The sequence below is a fragment of the Rhinoderma darwinii genome, assembly GCF_050947455.1.
Source record: "Rhinoderma darwinii isolate aRhiDar2 chromosome 5 unlocalized genomic scaffold, aRhiDar2.hap1 SUPER_5_unloc_38, whole genome shotgun sequence".
Classification (NCBI taxonomy): domain Eukaryota; kingdom Metazoa; phylum Chordata; class Amphibia; order Anura; family Rhinodermatidae; genus Rhinoderma; species Rhinoderma darwinii.
The window spans coordinates 111738-135020 of record NW_027461796.1 but is presented as its reverse complement, the minus strand read 5'-3'; the positions used below and the strand labels follow the sequence as shown (position 1 = coordinate 135020).

Genomic DNA, 23283 nt, shown 5'->3' with positions numbered 1-23283 from the left:
CCTCAGAGATAAAAGCCTGGGCCCAGGCAGTGTTGGTCAGTGCTGCTCAGCAGGCAGCACTGGACTGGACTGGATTACAGCTGATACAAGGTGTGAAGGAACAAGGGGTGGCTGTGGGCATGCACTTGCTGCCGCTGCCAGTGTTTATCTGCATGGCAGCAGGGCATTTGGGCGTTGCCAGGAAGGCGTTTTTATGTAGATTCCTCCTCTTTCAGCACTGCATTGTGGTGCAAGCAAAAGAAGCAAATCCTGTCTGGCTTCCTCTCCGGCCTTTATTCACCTCCCGTGTAGCTGTGAGTGTGTGAGCCTGCAGGGCCCCATGGAATTGCCTAGAAGTAGGCTGAATCGCTGCAAGGGCTGAACAGCAGTATCGGGCAGGCTCGGGCAACGCGCGGCCCGTTCGGGTTATCGCTTCTCGGCCTTTTGGCTAAGATCAAGTGTAGTATCTGTTCTTATCAGTTTAATATCTGATACGTCCCCTATCTGGGGACCATATATTAAATGGATTTTTAGAACAGGGAGATGGAAATAGAGCTTGCTCTGTCCACTCCACGCATTGACCTGGTATTGCAGTATTTCCAGGACCGGTGCACCCTTTCCTTATGTGTTGACTAAAAGCAGATTCCAAAAGTGTTTTTTGTCTTTGCTATTGTTTCTGTCTTTCTGAAGGGATCTCCACTTTTAATCCCATTATTTCAACACCTGTTGGACAATGCATGAGTGATAATGAGCTCATTGATTAAATGCAATTAATGAATAGATTGCCACCTCTTGTTGTGTGTCGTCTGTGTTTCTGTGTTTCCGGCATTTCACATTGGAACACCTCATTCACCTTCCTTGTCTTCTCTCCGCCCTCCCTTTTAGGTAAGTTAAAGAGCTGCACCTGAGCCAGCCACTGATTGATTGATTGATTGATTGATTGATTGATTGATTGATTGCTTGATTGATTGATTGATTGATGCAGCACAACAGTCAAATAGTGGAGTGGAGTAGGGGAACAGCAAACAGCCAATAAAGCAGCCCGCCCGCTCGCCTGCCCGCCACAATGGACCTACCTGTGTACACTAGATGGATGTGATGGAATGTACTGTCGTCCCTACATTTCAAGAAGAAGTAAGAATTGCAGTTGCAACAAAGCCTTGCTTGCCTACAAAGAGAGCAGCAATTTGGATTTGTTACTATGTTACCTAGAAGAATAACAAACTGTGCAAGGATGGAGGTTGTAGGAGCAAGGAGAAGTTGTCTGTAAAGTTGGTGGATGCCTATTTTCCATTTTGCAGTCCCTTGTCTCCCTCTTGTGGCCTCCTGGAGGCAACTAGCTGTGCAAAAAAAAGACAGCCTGGCGGCCGGCTGTTGCAGTGTTGCCCTCTCAGGCAACACTGAGTGACTGACTGAGCCTCACCGTCTTATATAAAGTTCAGACGGAACTTTGCACGTGTCATAGTGGAGCCCTCAGGATTCCAGAGCCAGCTTTCTGACATCATAATGGGGCCTCAGAGATAAAAGCCTGGGCCCAGGCAGTGTTGGTCAGTGCTGCTCAGCAGGCAGCACTGGACTGGACTGGATTACAGCTGATACAAGGTGTAAAGGAACAAGGGGTGACTGTGGGCATGCACTTGCTGCCGCTGCCAGTGTTTATCTGCATGGCAGCAGGGCATTTGGGCGTTGCCAGGAAGGCGTTTTTATGTAGATTCCTCCTCTTTCAGCACTGCATTGTGGTGCAAGCAAAAGAAGCAAATCCTGTCTGGCTTCCTCTCCGGCCTTTATTCACCTCCCGTGTAGCTGTGAGTGTGTGAGCCTGCAGGGCCCCATGGAATTGCCTAGAAGTAGGCTGAATCGCTGCAAGGGCTGAACAGCAGTATCGGGCAGGCTCGGGCAACGCGCGGCCCGTTCGGGTTATCGCTTCTCGGCCTTTTGGCTAAGATCAAGTGTAGTATCTGTTCTTATCAGTTTAATAACTGATACGTCCCCTATCTGGGGACCATATATTAAATGGATTTTTAGAACAGGGAGATGGAAATAGAGCTTGCTCTGTCCACTCCACGCATTGACCTGGTATTGCAGTATTTGCAGGACCGGTGCACCCTTTCCTTATGTGTTGACTAAAAGCAGATTCCAAAAGTGTTTTTTGTCTTTGCTATTGTTTCTGTCTTTCTGAAGGGATCTCCCCTTTTAATCCCATTATTTCAACACCTGTTGGACAATGCATGAGTGATAATGAGCTCATTGATTAAATGCAATTAATGAATAGATTGCCACCTCTTGTTGTGTGTCGTCTGTGTTTCTGTGTTTCCGGCATTTCACATTGGAACACCTCATTCACCTTCCTTGTCTTCTCTCCGCCCTCCCTTTTAGGTAAGTTAAAGAGCTGCACCTGAGCCAGCCACTGATTGATTGATTGATTGATTGATTGATTGATTGATTGATTGATTGATTGATTGATTGATTGATTGATGCAGCACAACAGTCAAATAGTGGAGTGGAGTAGGGGAACAGCAAACAGCCAATAAAGCAGCCCGCCCGCTCGCCTGCCCGCCACAATGGACCTACCTGTGTACACTAGATGGATGTGATGGAATGTACTGTCGTCCCTACATTTCAAGAAGAAGTAAGAATTGCAGTTGCAACAAAGCCTTGCTTGCCTACAAAGAGAGCAGCAATTTGGATTTGTTACTATGTTACCTAGAAGAATAACAAACTGTGCAAGGATGGAGGTTGTAGGAGCAAGGAGAAGTTGTCTGTAAAGTTGGTGGATGCCTATTTTCCATTTTGCAGTCCCTTGTCTCCCTCTTGTGGCCTCCTGGAGGCAACTAGCTGTGCAAAAAAAAGACAGCCTGGCGGCCGGCTGTTGCAGTGTTGCCCTCTCAGGCAACACTGAGTGACTGACTGAGCCTCACCGTCTTATATAAAGTTCAGACGGAACTTTGCACGTGTCATAGTGGAGCCCTCAGGATTCCAGAGCCAGCTTTCTGACATCATAATGGGGCCTCAGAGATAAAAGCCTGGGCCCAGGCAGTGTTGGTCAGTGCTGCTCAGCAGGCAGCACTGGACTGGACTGGATTACAGCTGATACAAGGTGTGAAGGAACAAGGGGTGGCTGTGGGCATGCACTTGCTGCCGCTGCCAGTGTTTATCTGCATGGCAGCAGGGCATTTGGGCGTTGCCAGGAAGGCGTTTTTATGTAGATTCCTCCTCTTTCAGCACTGCATTGTGGTGCAAGCAAAAGAAGCAAATCCTGTCTGGCTTCCTCTCCGGCCTTTATTCACCTCCCGTGTAGCTGTGAGTGTGTGAGCCTGCAGGGCCCCATGGAATTGCCTAGAAGTAGGCTGAATCGCTGCAAGGGCTGAACAGCAGTATCGGGCAGGCTCGGGCAACGCGCGGCCCGTTCGGGTTATCGCTTCTCGGCCTTTTGGCTAAGATCAAGTGTAGTATCTGTTCTTATCAGTTTAATATCTGATACGTCCCCTATCTGGGGACCATATATTAAATGGATTTTTAGAACAGGGAGATGGAAATAGAGCTTGCTCTGTCCACTCCACGCATTGACCTGGTATTGCAGTATTTCCAGGACCGGTGCACCCTTTCCTTATGTGTTGACTAAAAGCAGATTCCAAAAGTGTTTTTTGTCTTTGCTATTGTTTCTGTCTTTCTGAAGGGATCTCCCCTTTTAATCCCATTATTTCAACACCTGTTGGACAATGCATGAGTGATAATGAGCTCATTGATTAAATGCAATTAATGAATAGATTGCCACCTCTTGTTGTGTGTCGTCTGTGTTTCTGTGTTTCCGGCATTTCACATTGGAACACCTCATTCACCTTCCTTGTCTTCTCTCCGCCCTCCCTTTTAGGTAAGTTAAAGAGCTGCACCTGAGCCAGCCACTGATTGATTGATTGATTGATTGATTGATTGATTGATTGATTGATGCAGCACAACAGTCAAATAGTGGAGTGGAGTAGGGGAACAGCAAACAGCCAATAAAGCAGCCCGCCCGCTCGCCTGCCCGCCACAATGGACCTACCTGTGTACACTAGATGGATGTGATGGAATGTACTGTCGTCCCTACATTTCAAGAAGAAGTAAGAATTGCAGTTGCAACAAAGCCTTGCTTGCCTACAAAGAGAGCAGCAATTTGGATTTGTTACTATGTTACCTAGAAGAATAACAAACTGTGCAAGGATGGAGGTTGTAGGAGCAAGGAGAAGTTGTCTGTAAAGTTGGTGGATGCCTATTTTCCATTTTGCAGTCCCTTGTCTCCCTCTTGTGGCCTCCTGGAGGCAACTAGCTGTGCAAAAAAAAGACAGCCTGGCGGCCGGCTGTTGCAGTGTTGCCCTCTCAGGCAACACTGAGTGACTGACTGAGCCTCACCGTCTTATATAAAGTTCAGACGGAACTTTGCACGTGTCATAGTGGAGCCCTCAGGATTCCAGAGCCAGCTTTCTGACATCATAATGGGGCCTCAGAGATAAAAGCCTGGGCCCAGGCAGTGTTGGTCAGTGCTGCTCAGCAGGCAGCACTGGACTGGACTGGATTACAGCTGATACAAGGTGTGAAGGAACAAGGGGTGGCTGTGGGCATGCACTTGCTGCCGCTGCCAGTGTTTATCTGCATGGCAGCAGGGCATTTGGGCGTTGCCAGGAAGGCGTTTTTATGTAGATTCCTCCTCTTTCAGCACTGCATTGTGGTGCAAGCAAAAGAAGCAAATCCTGTCTGGCTTCCTCTCCGGCCTTTATTCACCTCCCGTGTAGCTGTGAGTGTGTGAGCCTGCAGGGCCCCATGGAATTGCCTAGAAGTAGGCTGAATCGCTGCAAGGGCTGAACAGCAGTATCGGGCAGGCTCGGGCAACGCGCGGCCCGTTCGGGTTATCGCTTCTCGGCCTTTTGGCTAAGATCAAGTGTAGTATCTGTTCTTATCAGTTTAATATCTGATACGTCCCCTATCTGGGGACCATATATTAAATGGATTTTTAGAACAGGGAGATGGAAATAGAGCTTGCTCTGTCCACTCCACGCATTGACCTGGTATTGCAGTATTTCCAGGACCGGTGCACCCTTTCCTTATGTGTTGACTAAAAGCAGATTCCAAAAGTGTTTTTTGTCTTTGCTATTGTTTCTGTCTTTCTGAAGGGATCTCCCCTTTTAATCCCATTATTTCAACACCTGTTGGACAATGCATGAGTGATAATGAGCTCATTGATTAAATGCAATTAATGAATAGATTGCCACCTCTTGTTGTGTGTCGTCTGTGTTTCTGTGTTTCCGGCATTTCACATTGGAACACCTCATTCACCTTCCTTGTCTTCTCTCCGCCCTCCCTTTTAGGTAAGTTAAAGAGCTGCACCTGAGCCAGCCACTGATTGATTGATTGATTGATTGATTGATTGATTGATTGATTGATTGATTGATTGATGCAGCACAACAGTCAAATAGTGGAGTGGAGTAGGGGAACAGCAAACAGCCAATAAAGCAGCCCGCCCGCTCGCCTGCCCGCCACAATGGACCTACCTGTGTACACTAGATGGATGTGATGGAATGTACTGTCGTCCCTACATTTCAAGAAGAAGTAAGAATTGCAGTTGCAACAAAGCCTTGCTTGCCTACAAAGAGAGCAGCAATTTGGATTTGTTACTATGTTACCTAGAAGAATAACAAACTGTGCAAGGATGGAGGTTGTAGGAGCAAGGAGAAGTTGTCTGTAAAGTTGGTGGATGCCTATTTTCCATTTTGCAGTCCCTTGTCTCCCTCTTGTGGCCTCCTGGAGGCAACTAGCTGTGCAAAAAAAAGACAGCCTGGCGGCCGGCTGTTGCAGTGTTGCCCTCTCAGGCAACACTGAGTGACTGACTGAGCCTCACCGTCTTATATAAAGTTCAGACGGAACTTTGCACGTGTCATAGTGGAGCCCTCAGGATTCCAGAGCCAGCTTTCTGACATCATAATGGGGCCTCAGAGATAAAAGCCTGGGCCCAGGCAGTGTTGGTCAGTGCTGCTCAGCAGGCAGCACTGGACTGGACTGGATTACAGCTGATACAAGGTGTGAAGGAACAAGGGGTGGCTGTGGGCATGCACTTGCTGCCGCTGCCAGTGTTTATCTGCATGGCAGCAGGGCATTTGGGCGTTGCCAGGAAGGCGTTTTTATGTAGATTCCTCCTCTTTCAGCACTGCATTGTGGTGCAAGCAAAAGAAGCAAATCCTGTCTGGCTTCCTCTCCGGCCTTTATTCACCTCCCGTGTAGCTGTGAGTGTGTGAGCCTGCAGGGCCCCATGGAATTGCCTAGAAGTAGGCTGAATCGCTGCAAGGGCTGAACAGCAGTATCGGGCAGGCTCGGGCAACGCGCGGCCCGTTCGGGTTATCGCTTCTCGGCCTTTTGGCTAAGATCAAGTGTAGTATCTGTTCTTATCAGTTTAATATCTGATACGTCCCCTATCTGGGGACCATATATTAAATGGATTTTTAGAACAGGGAGATGGAAATAGAGCTTGCTCTGTCCACTCCACGCATTGACCTGGTATTGCAGTATTTCCAGGACCGGTGCACCCTTTCCTTATGTGTTGACTAAAAGCAGATTCCAAAAGTGTTTTTTGTCTTTGCTATTTTTTCTGTCTTTCTGAAGGGATCTCCCCTTTTAATCCCATTATTTCAACACCTGTTGGACAATGCATGAGTGATAATGAGCTCATTGATTAAATGCAATTAATGAATAGATTGCCACCTCTTGTTGTGTGTCGTCTGTGTTTCTGTGTTTCCGGCATTTCACATTGGAACACCTCATTCACCTTCCTTGTCTTCTCTCCGCCCTCCCTTTTAGGTAAGTTAAAGAGCTGCACCTGAGCCAGCCACTGATTGATTGATTGATTGATTGATTGATTGATTGATTGATTGATTGATTGATGCAGCACAACAGTCAAATAGTGGAGTGGAGTAGGGGAACAGCAAACAGCCAATAAAGCAGCCCGCCCGCTCGCCTGCCCGCCACAATGGACCTACCTGTGTACACTAGATGGATGTGATGGAATGTACTGTCGTCCCTACATTTCAAGAAGAAGTAAGAATTGCAGTTGCAACAAAGCCTTGCTTGCCTACAAAGAGAGCAGCAATTTGGATTTGTTACTATGTTACCTAGAAGAATAACAAACTGTGCAAGGATGGAGGTTGTAGGAGCAAGGAGAAGTTGTCTGTAAAGTTGGTGGATGCCTATTTTCCATTTTGCAGTCCCTTGTCTCCCTCTTGTGGCCTCCTGGAGGCAACTAGCTGTGCAAAAAAAAGACAGCCTGGCGGCCGGCTGTTGCAGTGTTGCCCTCTCAGGCAACACTGAGTGACTGACTGAGCCTCACCGTCTTATATAAAGTTCAGACGGAACTTTGCACGTGTCATAGTGGAGCCCTCAGGATTCCAGAGCCAGCTTTCTGACATCATAATGGGGCCTCAGAGATAAAAGCCTGGGCCCAGGCAGTGTTGGTCAGTGCTGCTCAGCAGGCAGCACTGGACTGGACTGGATTACAGCTGATACAAGGTGTGAAGGAACAAGGGGTGGCTGTGGGCATGCACTTGCTGCCGCTGCCAGTGTTTATCTGCATGGCAGCAGGGCATTTGGGCGTTGCCAGGAAGGCGTTTTTATGTAGATTCCTCCTCTTTCAGCACTGCATTGTGGTGCAAGCAAAAGAAGCAAATCCTGTCTGGCTTCCTCTCCGGCCTTTATTCACCTCCCGTGTAGCTGTGAGTGTGTGAGCCTGCAGGGCCCCATGGAATTGCCTAGAAGTAGGCTGAATCGCTGCAAGGGCTGAACAGCAGTATCGGGCAGGCTCGGGCAACGCGCGGCCCGTTCGGGTTATCGCTTCTCGGCCTTTTGGCTAAGATCAAGTGTAGTATCTGTTCTTATCAGTTTAATATCTGATACGTCCCCTATCTGGGGACCATATATTAAATGGATTTTTAGAACAGGGAGATGGAAATAGAGCTTGCTCTGTCCACTCCACGCATTGACCTGGTATTGCAGTATTTCCAGGACCGGTGCACCCTTTCCTTATGTGTTGACTAAAAGCAGATTCCAAAAGTGTTTTTTGTCTTTGCTATTGTTTCTGTCTTTCTGAAGGGATCTCCCCTTTTAATCCCATTATTTCAACACCTGTTGGACAATGCATGAGTGATAATGAGCTCATTGATTAAATGCAATTAATGAATAGATTGCCACCTCTTGTTGTGTGTCGTCTGTGTTTCTGTGTTTCCGGCATTTCACATTGGAACACCTCATTCACCTTCCTTGTCTTCTCTCCGCCCTCCCTTTTAGGTAAGTTAAAGAGCTGCACCTGAGCCAGCCACTGATTGATTGATTGATTGATTGATTGATTGATTGATTGATTGATGCAGCACAACAGTCAAATAGTGGAGTGGAGTAGGGGAACAGCAAACAGCCAATAAAGCAGCCCGCCCGCTCGCCTGCCCGCCACAATGGACCTACCTGTGTACACTAGATGGATGTGATGGAATGTACTGTCGTCCCTACATTTCAAGAAGAAGTAAGAATTGCAGTTGCAACAAAGCCTTGCTTGCCTACAAAGAGAGCAGCAATTTGGATTTGTTACTATGTTACCTAGAAGAATAACAAACTGTGCAAGGATGGAGGTTGTAGGAGCAAGGAGAAGTTGTCTGTAAAGTTGGTGGATGCCTATTTTCCATTTTGCAGTCCCTTGTCTCCCTCTTGTGGCCTCCTGGAGGCAACTAGCTGTGCAAAAAAAAGACAGCCTGGCGGCCGGCTGTTGCAGTGTTGCCCTCTCAGGCAACACTGAGTGACTGACTGAGCCTCACCGTCTTATATAAAGTTCAGACGGAACTTTGCACGTGTCATAGTGGAGCCCTCAGGATTCCAGAGCCAGCTTTCTGACATCATAATGGGGCCTCAGAGATAAAAGCCTGGGCCCAGGCAGTGTTGGTCAGTGCTGCTCAGCAGGCAGCACTGGACTGGACTGGATTACAGCTGATACAAGGTGTGAAGGAACAAGGGGTGGCTGTGGGCATGCACTTGCTGCCGCTGCCAGTGTTTATCTGCATGGCAGCAGGGCATTTGGGCGTTGCCAGGAAGGCGTTTTTATGTAGATTCCTCCTCTTTCAGCACTGCATTGTGGTGCAAGCAAAAGAAGCAAATCCTGTCTGGCTTCCTCTCCGGCCTTTATTCACCTCCCGTGTAGCTGTGAGTGTGTGAGCCTGCAGGGCCCCATGGAATTGCCTAGAAGTAGGCTGAATCGCTGCAAGGGCTGAACAGCAGTATCGGGCAGGCTCGGGCAACGCGCGGCCCGTTCGGGTTATCGCTTCTCGGCCTTTTGGCTAAGATCAAGTGTAGTATCTGTTCTTATCAGTTTAATATCTGATACGTCCCCTATCTGGGGACCATATATTAAATGGATTTTTAGAACAGGGAGATGGAAATAGAGCTTGCTCTGTCCACTCCACGCATTGACCTGGTATTGCAGTATTTCCAGGACCGGTGCACCCTTTCCTTATGTGTTGACTAAAAGCAGATTCCAAAAGTGTTTTTTGTCTTTGCTATTGTTTCTGTCTTTCTGAAGGGATCTCCCCTTTTAATCCCATTATTTCAACACCTGTTGGACAATGCATGAGTGATAATGAGCTCATTGATTAAATGCAATTAATGAATAGATTGCCACCTCTTGTTGTGTGTCGTCTGTGTTTCTGTGTTTCCGGCATTTCACATTGGAACACCTCATTCACCTTCCTTGTCTTCTCTCCGCCCTCCCTTTTAGGTAAGTTAAAGAGCTGCACCTGAGCCAGCCACTGATTGATTGATTGATTGATTGATTGATTGATTGATTGATTGATTGATTGATTGATTGATTGATTGATGCAGCACAACAGTCAAATAGTGGAGTGGAGTAGGGGAACAGCAAACAGCCAATAAAGCAGCCCGCCCGCTCGCCTGCCCGCCACAATGGACCTACCTGTGTACACTAGATGGATGTGATGGAATGTACTGTCGTCCCTACATTTCAAGAAGAAGTAAGAATTGCAGTTGCAACAAAGCCTTGCTTGCCTACAAAGAGAGCAGCAATTTGGATTTGTTACTATGTTACCTAGAAGAATAACAAACTGTGCAAGGATGGAGGTTGTAGGAGCAAGGAGAAGTTGTCTGTAAAGTTGGTGGATGCCTATTTTCCATTTTGCAGTCCCTTGTCTCCCTCTTGTGGCCTCCTGGAGGCAACTAGCTGTGCAAAAAAAAGACAGCCTGGCGGCCGGCTGTTGCAGTGTTGCCCTCTCAGGCAACACTGAGTGACTGACTGAGCCTCACCGTCTTATATAAAGTTCAGACGGAACTTTGCACGTGTCATAGTGGAGCCCTCAGGATTCCAGAGCCAGCTTTCTGACATCATAATGGGGCCTCAGAGATAAAAGCCTGGGCCCAGGCAGTGTTGGTCAGTGCTGCTCAGCAGGCAGCACTGGACTGGACTGGATTACAGCTGATACAAGGTGTGAAGGAACAAGGGGTGGCTGTGGGCATGCACTTGCTGCCGCTGCCAGTGTTTATCTGCATGGCAGCAGGGCATTTGGGCGTTGCCAGGAAGGCGTTTTTATGTAGATTCCTCCTCTTTCAGCACTGCATTGTGGTGCAAGCAAAAGAAGCAAATCCTGTCTGGCTTCCTCTCCGGCCTTTATTCACCTCCCGTGTAGCTGTGAGTGTGTGAGCCTGCAGGGCCCCATGGAATTGCCTAGAAGTAGGCTGAATCGCTGCAAGGGCTGAACAGCAGTATCGGGCAGGCTCGGGCAACGCGCGGCCCGTTCGGGTTATCGCTTCTCGGCCTTTTGGCTAAGATCAAGTGTAGTATCTGTTCTTATCAGTTTAATATCTGATACGTCCCCTATCTGGGGACCATATATTAAATGGATTTTTAGAACAGGGAGATGGAAATAGAGCTTGCTCTGTCCACTCCACGCATTGACCTGGTATTGCAGTATTTCCAGGACCGGTGCACCCTTTCCTTATGTGTTGACTAAAAGCAGATTCCAAAAGTGTTTTTTGTCTTTGCTATTGTTTCTGTCTTTCTGAAGGGATCTCCCCTTTTAATCCCATTATTTCAACACCTGTTGGACAATGCATGAGTGATAATGAGCTCATTGATTAAATGCAATTAATGAATAGATTGCCACCTCTTGTTGTGTGTCGTCTGTGTTTCTGTGTTTCCGGCATTTCACATTGGAACACCTCATTCACCTTCCTTGTCTTCTCTCCGCCCTCCCTTTTAGGTAAGTTAAAGAGCTGCACCTGAGCCAGCCACTGATTGATTGATTGATTGATTGATTGATTGATTGATTGATTGATTGATTGATTGATTGATTGATTGATGCAACACAACAGTCAAATAGTGGAGTGGAGTAGGGGAACAGCAAACAGCCAATAAAGCAGCCCGCCCGCTCGCCTGCCCGCCACAATGGACCTACCTGTGTACACTAGATGGATGTGATGGAATGTACTGTCGTCCCTACATTTCAAGAAGAAGTAAGAATTGCAGTTGCAACAAAGCCTTGCTTGCCTACAAAGAGCGCAGCAATTTGGATTTGTTACTATGTTACCTAGAAGAATAACAAACTGTGCAAGGATGGAGGTTGTAGGAGCAAGGAGAAGTTGTCTGTAAAGTTGGTGGATGCCTATTTTCCATTTTGCAGTCCCTTGTCTCCCTCTTGTGGCCTCCTGGAGGCAACTAGCTGTGCAAAAAAAAGACAGCCTGGCGGCCGGCTGTTGCAGTGTTGCCCTCTCAGGCAACACTGAGTGACTGACTGAGCCTCACCGTCTTATATAAAGTTCAGACGGAACTTTGCACGTGTCATAGTGGAGCCCTCAGGATTCCAGAGCCAGCTTTCTGACATCATAATGGGGCCTCAGAGATAAAAGCCTGGGCCCAGGCAGTGTTGGTCAGTGCTGCTCAGCAGGCAGCACTGGACTGGACTGGATTACAGCTGATACAAGGTGTGAAGGAACAAGGGGTGGCTGTGGGCATGCACTTGCTGCCGCTGCCAGTGTTTATCTGCATGGCAGCAGGGCATTTGGGCGTTGCCAGGAAGGCGTTTTTATGTAGATTCCTCCTCTTTCAGCACTGCATTGTGGTGCAAGCAAAAGAAGCAAATCCTGTCTGGCTTCCTCTCCGGCCTTTATTCACCTCCCGTGTAGCTGTGAGTGTGTGAGCCTGCAGGGCCCCATGGAATTGCCTAGAAGTAGGCTGAATCGCTGCAAGGGCTGAACAGCAGTATCGGGCAGGCTCGGGCAACGCGCGGCCCGTTCGGGTTATCGCTTCTCGGCCTTTTGGCTAAGATCAAGTGTAGTATCTGTTCTTATCAGTTTAATATCTGATACGTCCCCTATCTGGGGACCATATATTAAATGGATTTTTAGAACAGGGAGATGGAAATAGAGCTTGCTCTGTCCACTCCACGCATTGACCTGGTATTGCAGTATTTCCAGGACCGGTGCACCCTTTCCTTATGTGTTGACTAAAAGCAGATTCCAAAAGTGTTTTTTGTCTTTGCTATTGTTTCTGTCTTTCTGAAGGGATCTCCCCTTTTAATCCCATTATTTCAACACCTGTTGGACAATGCATGAGTGATAATGAGCTCATTGATTAAATGCAATTAATGAATAGATTGCCACCTCTTGTTGTGTGTCGTCTGTGTTTCTGTGTTTCCGGCATTTCACATTGGAACACCTCATTCACCTTCCTTGTCTTCTCTCCGCCCTCCCTTTTAGGTAAGTTAAAGAGCTGCACCTGAGCCAGCCACTGATTGATTGATTGATTGATTGATTGATTGATTGATTGATTGATGCAGCACAACAGTCAAATAGTGGAGTGGAGTAGGGGAACAGCAAACAGCCAATAAAGCAGCCCGCCCGCTCGCCTGCCCGCCACAATGGACCTACCTGTGTACACTAGATGGATGTGATGGAATGTACTGTCGTCCCTACATTTCAAGAAGAAGTAAGAATTGCAGTTGCAACAAAGCCTTGCTTGCCTACAAAGAGAGCAGCAATTTGGATTTGTTACTATGTTACCTAGAAGAATAACAAACTGTGCAAGGATGGAGGTTGTAGGAGCAAGGAGAAGTTGTCTGTAAAGTTGGTGGATGCCTATTTTCCATTTTGCAGTCCCTTGTCTCCCTCTTGTGGCCTCCTGGAGGCAACTAGCTGTGCAAAAAAAAGACAGCCTGGCGGCCGGCTGTTGCGGTGTTGCCCTCTCAGGCAACACTGAGTGACTGACTGAGCCTCACCGTCTTATATAAAGTTCAGACGGAACTTTGCACGTGTCATAGTGGAGCCCTCAGGATTCCAGAGCCAGCTTTCTGACATCATAATGGGGCCTCAGAGATAAAAGCCTGGGCCCAGGCAGTGTTGGTCAGTGCTGCTCAGCAGGCAGCACTGGACTGGACTGGATTACAGCTGATACAAGGTGTGAAGGAACAAGGGGTGGCTGTGGGCATGCACTTGCTGCCGCTGCCAGTGTTTATCTGCATGGCAGCAGGGCATTTGGGCGTTGCCAGGAAGGCGTTTTTATGTAGATTCCTCCTCTTTCAGCACTGCATTGTGGTGCAAGCAAAAGAAGCAAATCCTGTCTGGCTTCCTCTCCGGCCTTTATTCACCTCCCGTGTAGCTGTGAGTGTGTGAGCCTGCAGGGCCCCATGGAATTGCCTAGAAGTAGGCTGAATCGCTGCAAGGGCTGAACAGCAGTATCGGGCAGGCTCGGGCAACGCGCGGCCCGTTCGGGTTATCGCTTCTCGGCCTTTTGGCTAAGATCAAGTGTAGTATCTGTTCTTATCAGTTTAATATCTGATACGTCCCCTATCTGGGGACCATATATTAAATGGATTTTTAGAACAGGGAGATGGAAATAGAGCTTGCTCTGTCCACTCCACGCATTGACCTGGTATTGCAGTATTTCCAGGACCGGTGCACCCTTTCCTTATGTGTTGACTAAAAGCAGATTCCAAAAGTGTTTTTTGTCTTTGCTATTGTTTCTGTCTTTCTGAAGGGATCTCCCCTTTTAATCCCATTATTTCAACACCTGTTGGACAATGCATGAGTGATAATGAGCTCATTGATTAAATGCAATTAATGAATAGATTGCCACCTCTTGTTGTGTGTCGTCTGTGTTTCTGTGTTTCCGGCATTTCACATTGGAACACCTCATTCACCTTCCTTGTCTTCTCTCCGCCCTCCCTTTTAGGTAAGTTAAAGAGCTGCACCTGAGCCAGCCACTGATTGATTGATTGATTGATTGATTGATTGATTGATTGATTGATTGATTGATTGATGCAGCACAACAGTCAAATAGTGGAGTGGAGTAGGGGAACAGCAAACAGCCAATAAAGCAGCCCGCCCGCTCGCCTGCCCGCCACAATGGACCTACCTGTGTACACTAGATGGATGTGATGGAATGTACTGTCGTCCCTACATTTCAAGAAGAAGTAAGAATTGCAGTTGCAACAAAGCCTTGCTTGCCTACAAAGAGAGCAGCAATTTGGATTTGTTACTATGTTACCTAGAAGAATAACAAACTGTGCAAGGATGGAGGTTGTAGGAGCAAGGAGAAGTTGTCTGTAAAGTTGGTGGATGCCTATTTTCCATTTTGCAGTCCCTTGTCTCCCTCTTGTGGCCTCCTGGAGGCAACTAGCTGTGCAAAAAAAAGACAGCCTGGCGGCCGGCTGTTGCAGTGTTGCCCTCTCAGGCAACACTGAGTGACTGACTGAGCCTCACCGTCTTATATAAAGTTCAGACGGAACTTTGCACGTGTCATAGTGGAGCCCTCAGGATTCCAGAGCCAGCTTTCTGACATCATAATGGGGCCTCAGAGATAAAAGCCTGGGCCCAGGCAGTGTTGGTCAGTGCTGCTCAGCAGGCAGCACTGGACTGGACTGGATTACAGCTGATACAAGGTGTGAAGGAACAAGGGGTGGCTGTGGGCATGCACTTGCTGCCGCTGCCAGTGTTTATCTGCATGGCAGCAGGGCATTTGGGCGTTGCCAGGAAGGCGTTTTTATGTAGATTCCTCCTCTTTCAGCACTGCATTGTGGTGCAAGCAAAAGAAGCAAATCCTGTCTGGCTTCCTCTCCGGCCTTTATTCACCTCCCGTGTAGCTGTGAGTGTGTGAGCCTGCAGGGCCCCATGGAATTGCCTAGAAGTAGGCTGAATCGCTGCAAGGGCTGAACAGCAGTATCGGGCAGGCTCGGGCAACGCGCGGCCCGTTCGGGTTATCGCTTCTCGGCCTTTTGGCTAAGATCAAGTGTAGTATCTGTTCTTATCAGTTTAATATCTGATACGTCCCCTATCTGGGGACCATATATTAAATGGATTTTTAGAACAGGGAGATGGAAATAGAGCTTGCTCTGTCCACTCCACGCATTGACCTGGTATTGCAGTATTTCCAGGACCGGTGCACCCTTTCCTTATGTGTTGACTAAAAGCAGATTCCAAAAGTGTTTTTTGTCTTTGCTATTGTTTCTGTCTTTCTGAAGGGATCTCCCCTTTTAATCCCATTATTTCAACACCTGTTGGACAATGCATGAGTGATAATGAGCTCATTGATTAAATGCAATTAATGAATAGATTGCCACCTCTTGTTGTGTGTCGTCTGTGTTTCTGTGTTTCCGGCATTTCACATTGGAACACCTCATTCACCTTCCTTGTCTTCTCTCCGCCCTCCCTTTTAGGTAAGTTAAAGAGCTGCACCTGAGCCAGCCACTGATTGATTGATTGATTGATTGATTGATTGATTGATTGATTGATTGATTGATGCAGCACAACAGTCAAATAGTGGAGTGGAGTAGGGGAACAGCAAACAGCCAATAAAGCAGCCCGCCCGCTCGCCTGCCCGCCACAATGGACCTACCTGTGTACACTAGATGGATGTGATGGAATGTACTGTCGTCCCTACATTTCAAGAAGAAGTAAGAATTGCAGTTGCAACAAAGCCTTGCTTGCCTACAAAGAGAGCAGCAATTTGGATTTGTTACTATGTTACCTAGAAGAATAACAAACTGTGCAAGGATGGAGGTTGTAGGAGCAAGGAGAAGTTGTCTGTAAAGTTGGTGGATGCCTATTTTCCATTTTGCAGTCCCTTGTCTCCCTCTTGTGGCCTCCTGGAGGCAACTAGCTGTGCAAAAAAAAGACAGCCTGGCGGCCGGCTGTTGCGGTGTTGCCCTCTCAGGCAACACTGAGTGACTGACTGAGCCTCACCGTCTTATATAAAGTTCAGACGGAACTTTGCACGTGTCATAGTGGAGCCCTCAGGATTCCAGAGCCAGCTTTCTGACATCATAATGGGGCCTCAGAGATAAAAGCCTGGGCCCAGGCAGTGTTGGTCAGTGCTGCTCAGCAGGCAGCACTGGACTGGACTGGATTACAGCTGATACAAGGTGTGAAGGAACAAGGGGTGGCTGTGGGCATGCACTTGCTGCCGCTGCCAGTGTTTATCTGCATGGCAGCAGGGCATTTGGGCGTTGCCAGGAAGGCGTTTTTATGTAGATTCCTCCTCTTTCAGCACTGCATTGTGGTGCAAGCAAAAGAAGCAAATCCTGTCTGGCTTCCTCTCCGGCCTTTATTCACCTCCCGTGTAGCTGTGAGTGTGTGAGCCTGCAGGGCCCCATGGAATTGCCTAGAAGTAGGCTGAATCGCTGCAAGGGCTGAACAGCAGTATCGGGCAGGCTCGGGCAACGCGCGGCCCGTTCGGGTTATCGCTTCTCGGCCTTTTGGCTAAGATCAAGTGTAGTATCTGTTCTTATCAGTTTAATATCTGATACGTCCCCTATCTGGGGACCATATATTAAATGGATTTTTAGAACAGGGAGATGGAAATAGAGCTTGCTCTGTCCACTCCACGCATTGACCTGGTATTGCAGTATTTCCAGGACCGGTGCACCCTTTCCTTATGTGTTGACTAAAAGCAGATTCCAAAAGTGTTTTTTGTCTTTGCTATTGTTTCTGTCTTTCTGAAGGGATCTCCCCTTTTAATCCCATTATTTCAACACCTGTTGGACAATGCATGAGTGATAATGAGCTCATTGATTAAATGCAATTAATGAATAGATTGCCACCTCTTGTTGTGTGTCGTCTGTGTTTCTGTGTTTCCGGCATTTCACATTGGAACACCTCATTCACCTTCCTTGTCTTCTCTCCGCCCTCCCTTTTAGGTAAGTTAAAGAGCTGCACCTGAGCCAGCCACTGATTGATTGATTGATTGATTGATTGATTGATTGATTGATTGATTGATTGATTGATGCAGCACAACAGTCAAATAGTGGAGTGGAGTAGGGGAACAGCAAACAGCCAATAAAGCAGCCCGCCCGCTCGCCTGCCCGCCACAATGGACCTACCTGTGTACACTAGATGGATGTGATGGAATGTACTGTCGTCCCTACATTTCAAGAAGAAGTAAGAATTGCAGTTGCAACAAAGCCTTGCTTGCCTACAAAGAGAGCAGCAATTTGGATTTGTTACTATGTTACCTAGAAGAATAACAAACTGTGCAAGGATGGAGGTTGTAGGAGCAAGGAGAAGTTGTCTGTAAAGTTGGTGGATGCCTATTTTCCATTTTGCAGTCCCTTGTCTCCCTCTTGTGGCCTCCTGGAGGCAACTAGCTGTGCAAAAAAAAGACAGCCTGGCGGCCGGCTGTTGCAGTGTTGCCCTCTCAGGCAACACTGAGTGACTGACTGAGCCTCACCGTCTTATATAAAGTTCAGACGGAACTTTGCACGTGTCATAGTGGAGCCCTCAGGATTCCAGAGCCAGCTTTCTGACATCATAATGGGGCCTCAGAGATAAAAGCCTGGGCCCAGGCAGTGTTGGTCAGTGCTGCTCAGCAGGCAGCACTGGACTGGACTGGATTACAGCTGATACAAGGTGTGAAGGAACAAGGGGTGGCTGTGGGCATGCACTTGCTGCCGCTGCCAGTGTTTATCTGCATGGCAGCAGGGCATTTGGGCGTTGCCAGGAAGGCGTTTTTATGTAGATTCCTCCTCTTTCAGCACTGCATTGTGGTGCAAGCAAAAGAAGCAAATCCTGTCTGGCTTCCTCTCCGGCCTTTATTCACCTCCCGTGTAGCTGTGAGTGTGTGAGCCTGCAGGGCCCCATGGAATTGCCTAGAAGTAGGCTGAATCGCTGCAAGGGCTGAACAGCAGTATCGGGCAGGCTCGGGCAACGCGCGGCCCGTTCGGGTTATCGCTTCTCGGCCTTTTGGCTAAGATCAAGTGTAGTATCTGTTCTTATCAGTTTAATATCTGATACGTCCCCTATCTGGGGACCATATATTAAATGGATTTTTAGAACAGGGAGATGGAAATAGAGCTTGCTCTGTCCACTCCACGCATTGACCTGGTATTGCAGTATTTCCAGGACCGGTGCACCCTTTCCTTATGTGTTGACTAAAAGCAGATTCCAAAAGTGTTTTTTGTCTTTGCTATTGTTTCTGTCTTTCTGAAGGGATCTCCCCTTTTAATCCCATTATTTCAACACCTGTTGGACAATGCATGAGTGATAATGAGCTCATTGATTAAATGCAATTAATGAATAGATTGCCACCTCTTGTTGTGTGTCGTCTGTGTTTCTGTGTTTCCGGCATTTCACATTGGAACACCTCATTCACCTTCCTTGTCTTCTCTCCGCCCTCCCTTTTAGGTAAGTTAAAGAGCTGCACCTGAGCCAGCCACTGATTGATTGATTGATTGATTGATTGATTGATTGATTGATTGATTGATTGATGCAGCACAACAGTCAAATAGTGGAGTGGAGTAGGGGAACAGCAAACAGCCAATAAAGCAGCCCGCCCGCTCGCCTGCCCGCCACAATGGACCTACCTGTGTACACTAGATGGATGTGATGGAATGTACTGTCGTCCCTACATTTCAAGAAGAAGTAAGAATTGCAGTTGCAACAAAGCCTTGCTTGCCTACAAAGAGAGCAGCAATTTGGATTTGTTACTATGTTACCTAGAAGAATAACAAACTGTGCAAGGATGGAGGTTGTAGGAGCAAGGAGAAGTTGTCTGTAAAGTTGGTGGATGCCTATTTTCCATTTTGCAGTCCCTTGTCTCCCTCTTGTGGCCTCCTGGAGGCAACTAGCTGTGCAAAAAAAAGACAGCCTGGCGGCCGGCTGTTGCAGTGTTGCCCTCTCAGGCAACACTGAGTGACTGACTGAGCCTCACCGTCTTATATAAAGTTCAGACGGAACTTTGCACGTGTCATAGTGGAGCCCTCAGGATTCCAGAGCCAGCTTTCTGACATCATAATGGGGCCTCAGAGATAAAAGCCTGGGCCCAGGCAGTGTTGGTCAGTGCTGCTCAGCAGGCAGCACTGGACTGGACTGGATTACAGCTGATACAAGGTGTGAAGGAACAAGGGGTGGCTGTGGGCATGCACTTGCTGCCGCTGCCAGTGTTTATCTGCATGGCAGCAGGGCATTTGGGCGTTGCCAGGAAGGCGTTTTTATGTAGATTCCTCCTCTTTCAGCACTGCATTGTGGTGCAAGCAAAAGAAGCAAATCCTGTCTGGCTTCCTCTCCGGCCTTTATTCACCTCCCGTGTAGCTGTGAGTGTGTGAGCCTGCAGGGCCCCATGGAATTGCCTAGAAGTAGGCTGAATCGCTGCAAGGGCTGAACAGCAGTATCGGGCAGGCTCGGGCAACGCGCGGCCCGTTCGGGTTATCGCTTCTCGGCCTTTTGGCTAAGATCAAGTGTAGTATCTGTTCTTATCAGTTTAATATCTGATACGTCCCCTATCTGGGGACCATATATTAAATGGATTTTTAGAACAGGGAGATGGAAATAGAGCTTGCTCTGTCCACTCCACGCATTGACCTGGTATTGCAGTATTTCCAGGACCGGTGCACCCTTTCCTTATGTGTTGACTAAAAGCAGATTCCAAAAGTGTTTTTTGTCTTTGCTATTGTTTCTGTCTTTCTGAAGGGATCTCCCCTTTTAATCCCATTATTTCAACACCTGTTGGACAATGCATGAGTGATAATGAGCTCATTGATTAAATGCAATTAATGAATAGATTGCCACCTCTTGTTGTGTGTCGTCTGTGTTTCTGTGTTTCCGGCATTTCACATTGGAACACCTCATTCACCTTCCTTGTCTTCTCTCCGCCCTCCCTTTTAGGTAAGTTAAAGAGCTGCACCTGAGCCAGCCACTGATTGATTGATTGATTGATTGATTGATTGATTGATTGATTGATTGATTGATTGATGCAGCACAACAGTCAAATAGTGGAGTGGAGTAGGGGAACAGCAAACAGCCAATAAAGCAGCCCGCCCGCTCGCCTGCCCGCCACAATGGACCTACCTGTGTACACTAGATGGATGTGATGGAATGTACTGTCGTCCCTACATTTCAAGAAGAAGTAAGAATTGCAGTTGCAACAAAGCCTTGCTTGCCTACAAAGAGAGCAGCAATTTGGATTTGTTACTATGTTACCTAGAAGAATAACAAACTGTGCAAGGATGGAGGTTGTAGGAGCAAGGAGAAGTTGTCTGTAAAGTTGGTGGATGCCTATTTTCCATTTTGCAGTCCCTTGTCTCCCTCTTGTGGCCTCCTGGAGGCAACTAGCTGTGCAAAAAAAAGACAGCCTGGCGGCCGGCTGTTGCAGTGTTGCCCTCTCAGGCAACACTGAGTGACTGACTGAGCCTCACCGTCTTATATAAAGTTCAGACGGAACTTTGCACGTGTCATAGTGGAGCCCTCAGGATTCCAGAGCCAGCTTTCTGACATCATAATGGGGCCTCAGAGATAAAAGCCTGGGCCCAGGCAGTGTTGGTCAGTGCTGCTCAGCAGGCAGCACTGGACTGGACTGGATTACAGCTGATACAAGGTGTGAAGGAACAAGGGGTGGCTGTGGGCATGCACTTGCTGCCGCTGCCAGTGTTTATCTGCATGGCAGCAGGGCATTTGGGCGTTGCCAGGAAGGCGTTTTTATGTAGATTCCTCCTCTTTCAGCACTGCATTGTGGTGCAAGCAAAAGAAGCAAATCCTGTCTGGCTTCCTCTCCGGCCTTTATTCACCTCCCGTGTAGCTGTGAGTGTGTGAGCCTGCAGGGCCCCATGGAATTGCCTAGAAGTAGGCTGAATCGCTGCAAGGGCTGAACAGCAGTATCGGGCAGGCTCGGGCAACGCGCGGCCCGTTCGGGTTATCGCTTCTCGGCCTTTTGGCTAAGATCAAGTGTAGTATCTGTTCTTATCAGTTTAATATCTGATACGTCCCCTATCTGGGGACCATATATTAAATGGATTTTTAGAACAGGGAGATGGAAATAGAGCTTGCTCTGTCCACTCCACGCATTGACCTGGTATTGCAGTATTTCCAGGACCGGTGCACCCTTTCCTTATGTGTTGACTAAAAGCAGATTCCAAAAGTGTTTTTTGTCTTTGCTATTGTTTCTGTCTTTCTGAAGGGATCTCCCCTTTTAATCCCATTATTTCAACACCTGTTGGACAATGCATGAGTGATAATGAGCTCATTGATTAAATGCAATTAATGAATAGATTGCCACCTCTTGTTGTGTGTCGTCTGTGTTTCTGTGTTTCCGGCATTTCACATTGGAACACCTCATTCACCTTCCTTGTCTTCTCTCCGCCCTCCCTTTTAGGTAAGTTAAAGAGCTGCACCTGAGCCAGCCACTGATTGATTGATTGATTGATTGATTGATTGATTGATTGATTGATTGATTGATTGATTGATTGATGCAGCACAACAGTCAAATAGTGGAGTGGAGTAGGGGAACAGCAAACAGCCAATAAAGCAGCCCGCCCGCTCGCCTGCCCGCCACAATGGACCTACCTGTGTACACTAGATGGATGTGATGGAATGTACTGTCGTCCCTACATTTCAAGAAGAAGTAAGAATTGCAGTTGCAACAAAGCCTTGCTTGCCTACAAAGAGAGCAGCAATTTGGATTTGTTACTATGTTACCTAGAAGAATAACAAACTGTGCAAGGATGGAGGTTGTAGGAGCAAGGAGAAGTTGTCTGTAAAGTTGGTGGATGCCTATTTTCCATTTTGCAGTCCCTTGTCTCCCTCTTGTGGCCTCCTGGAGGCAACTAGCTGTGCAAAAAAAAGACAGCCTGGCGGCCGGCTGTTGCAGTGTTGCCCTCTCAGGCAACACTGAGTGACTGACTGAGCCTCACCGTCTTATATAAAGTTCAGACGGAACTTTGCACGTGTCATAGTGGAGCCCTCAGGATTCCAGAGCCAGCTTTCTGACATCATAATGGGGCCTCAGAGATAAAAGCCTGGGCCCAGGCAGTGTTGGTCAGTGCTGCTCAGCAGGCAGCACTGGACTGGACTGGATTACAGCTGATACAAGGTGTGAAGGAACAAGGGGTGGCTGTGGGCATGCACTTGCTGCCGCTGCCAGTGTTTATCTGCATGGCAGCAGGGCATTTGGGCGTTGCCAGGAAGGCGTTTTTATGTAGATTCCTCCTCTTTCAGCACTGCATTGTGGTGCAAGCAAAAGAAGCAAATCCTGTCTGGCTTCCTCTCCGGCCTTTATTCACCTCCCGTGTAGCTGTGAGTGTGTGAGCCTGCAGGGCCCCATGGAATTGCCTAGAAGTAGGCTGAATCGCTGCAAGGGCTGAACAGCAGTATCGGGCAGGCTCGGGCAACGCGCGGCCCGTTCGGGTTATCGCTTCTCGGCCTTTTGGCTAAGATCAAGTGTAGTATCTGTTCTTATCAGTTTAATATCTGATACGTCCCCTATCTGGGGACCATATATTAAATGGATTTTTAGAACAGGGAGATGGAAATAGAGCTTGCTCTGTCCACTCCACGCATTGACCTGGTATTGCAGTATTTCCAGGACCGGTGCACCCTTTCCTTATGTGTTGACTAAAAGCAGATTCCAAAAGTGTTTTTTGTCTTTGCTATTGTTTCTGTCTTTCTGAAGGGATCTCCCCTTTTAATCCCATTATTTCAACACCTGTTGGACAATGCATGAGTGATAATGAGCTCATTGATTAAATGCAATTAATGAATAGATTGCCACCTCTTGTTGTGTGTCGTCTGTGTTTCTGTGTTTCCGGCATTTCACATTGGAACACCTCATTCACCTTGCTTGTCTTCTCTCCGCCCTCCCTTTTAGGTAAGTTAAAGAGCTGCACCTGAGCCAGCCACTGATTGATTGATTGATTGATTGATTGATTGATTGATTGATTGATTGATTGATTGATGCAGCACAACAGTCAAATAGTGGAGTGGAGTAGGGGAACAGCAAACAGCCAATAAAGCAGCCCGCCCGCTCGCCTGCCCGCC

The 23283-nt window shown here is 47.8% G+C and overlaps 16 non-coding genes across 16 annotated transcripts; all 16 read left to right on the top strand.

The window, feature by feature from the left end:
- The first annotated feature begins 407 nt into the window (after positions 1-407).
- Positions 408-598, top strand: LOC142691636 (U2 spliceosomal RNA). Its single transcript, XR_012860170.1, has one exon. It is a non-coding gene; the product is annotated as a U2 spliceosomal RNA (small nuclear RNA).
- A 1300-nt stretch (positions 599-1898) lies between these two features.
- Positions 1899-2089, top strand: LOC142691810 (U2 spliceosomal RNA). Its single transcript, XR_012860328.1, has one exon. It is a non-coding gene; the product is annotated as a U2 spliceosomal RNA (small nuclear RNA).
- A 1304-nt stretch (positions 2090-3393) lies between these two features.
- Positions 3394-3584, top strand: LOC142691635 (U2 spliceosomal RNA). The gene has a single exon (XR_012860169.1). It is a non-coding gene; the product is annotated as a U2 spliceosomal RNA (small nuclear RNA).
- Positions 3585-4864: 1280 nt separating this feature from the next.
- LOC142691634 (U2 spliceosomal RNA) lies at positions 4865-5055 on the top strand. Its single transcript, XR_012860168.1, has one exon. It is a non-coding gene; the product is annotated as a U2 spliceosomal RNA (small nuclear RNA).
- A 1292-nt stretch (positions 5056-6347) lies between these two features.
- Positions 6348-6538, top strand: LOC142691633 (U2 spliceosomal RNA). Its single transcript, XR_012860167.1, has one exon. It is a non-coding gene; the product is annotated as a U2 spliceosomal RNA (small nuclear RNA).
- A 1288-nt stretch (positions 6539-7826) lies between these two features.
- LOC142691632 (U2 spliceosomal RNA) lies at positions 7827-8017 on the top strand. Its single transcript, XR_012860166.1, has one exon. It is a non-coding gene; the product is annotated as a U2 spliceosomal RNA (small nuclear RNA).
- A 1280-nt stretch (positions 8018-9297) lies between these two features.
- LOC142691631 (U2 spliceosomal RNA) lies at positions 9298-9488 on the top strand. Its single transcript, XR_012860165.1, has one exon. It is a non-coding gene; the product is annotated as a U2 spliceosomal RNA (small nuclear RNA).
- A 1304-nt stretch (positions 9489-10792) lies between these two features.
- On the top strand, positions 10793-10983 carry LOC142691630 (U2 spliceosomal RNA). The gene has a single exon (XR_012860164.1). It is a non-coding gene; the product is annotated as a U2 spliceosomal RNA (small nuclear RNA).
- Positions 10984-12287: 1304 nt separating this feature from the next.
- Positions 12288-12478, top strand: LOC142691629 (U2 spliceosomal RNA). Its single transcript, XR_012860163.1, has one exon. It is a non-coding gene; the product is annotated as a U2 spliceosomal RNA (small nuclear RNA).
- Positions 12479-13758: 1280 nt separating this feature from the next.
- LOC142691628 (U2 spliceosomal RNA) lies at positions 13759-13949 on the top strand. Its single transcript, XR_012860162.1, has one exon. It is a non-coding gene; the product is annotated as a U2 spliceosomal RNA (small nuclear RNA).
- Positions 13950-15241: 1292 nt separating this feature from the next.
- Positions 15242-15432, top strand: LOC142691626 (U2 spliceosomal RNA). The gene has a single exon (XR_012860161.1). It is a non-coding gene; the product is annotated as a U2 spliceosomal RNA (small nuclear RNA).
- Positions 15433-16720: 1288 nt separating this feature from the next.
- Positions 16721-16911, top strand: LOC142691624 (U2 spliceosomal RNA). The gene has a single exon (XR_012860159.1). It is a non-coding gene; the product is annotated as a U2 spliceosomal RNA (small nuclear RNA).
- A 1292-nt stretch (positions 16912-18203) lies between these two features.
- On the top strand, positions 18204-18394 carry LOC142691623 (U2 spliceosomal RNA). Its single transcript, XR_012860158.1, has one exon. It is a non-coding gene; the product is annotated as a U2 spliceosomal RNA (small nuclear RNA).
- Positions 18395-19682: 1288 nt separating this feature from the next.
- On the top strand, positions 19683-19873 carry LOC142691622 (U2 spliceosomal RNA). The gene has a single exon (XR_012860157.1). It is a non-coding gene; the product is annotated as a U2 spliceosomal RNA (small nuclear RNA).
- Positions 19874-21165: 1292 nt separating this feature from the next.
- Positions 21166-21356, top strand: LOC142691621 (U2 spliceosomal RNA). Its single transcript, XR_012860156.1, has one exon. It is a non-coding gene; the product is annotated as a U2 spliceosomal RNA (small nuclear RNA).
- A 1300-nt stretch (positions 21357-22656) lies between these two features.
- LOC142691620 (U2 spliceosomal RNA) lies at positions 22657-22847 on the top strand. Its single transcript, XR_012860155.1, has one exon. It is a non-coding gene; the product is annotated as a U2 spliceosomal RNA (small nuclear RNA).
- Positions 22848-23283: the final 436 nt, after the last annotated feature.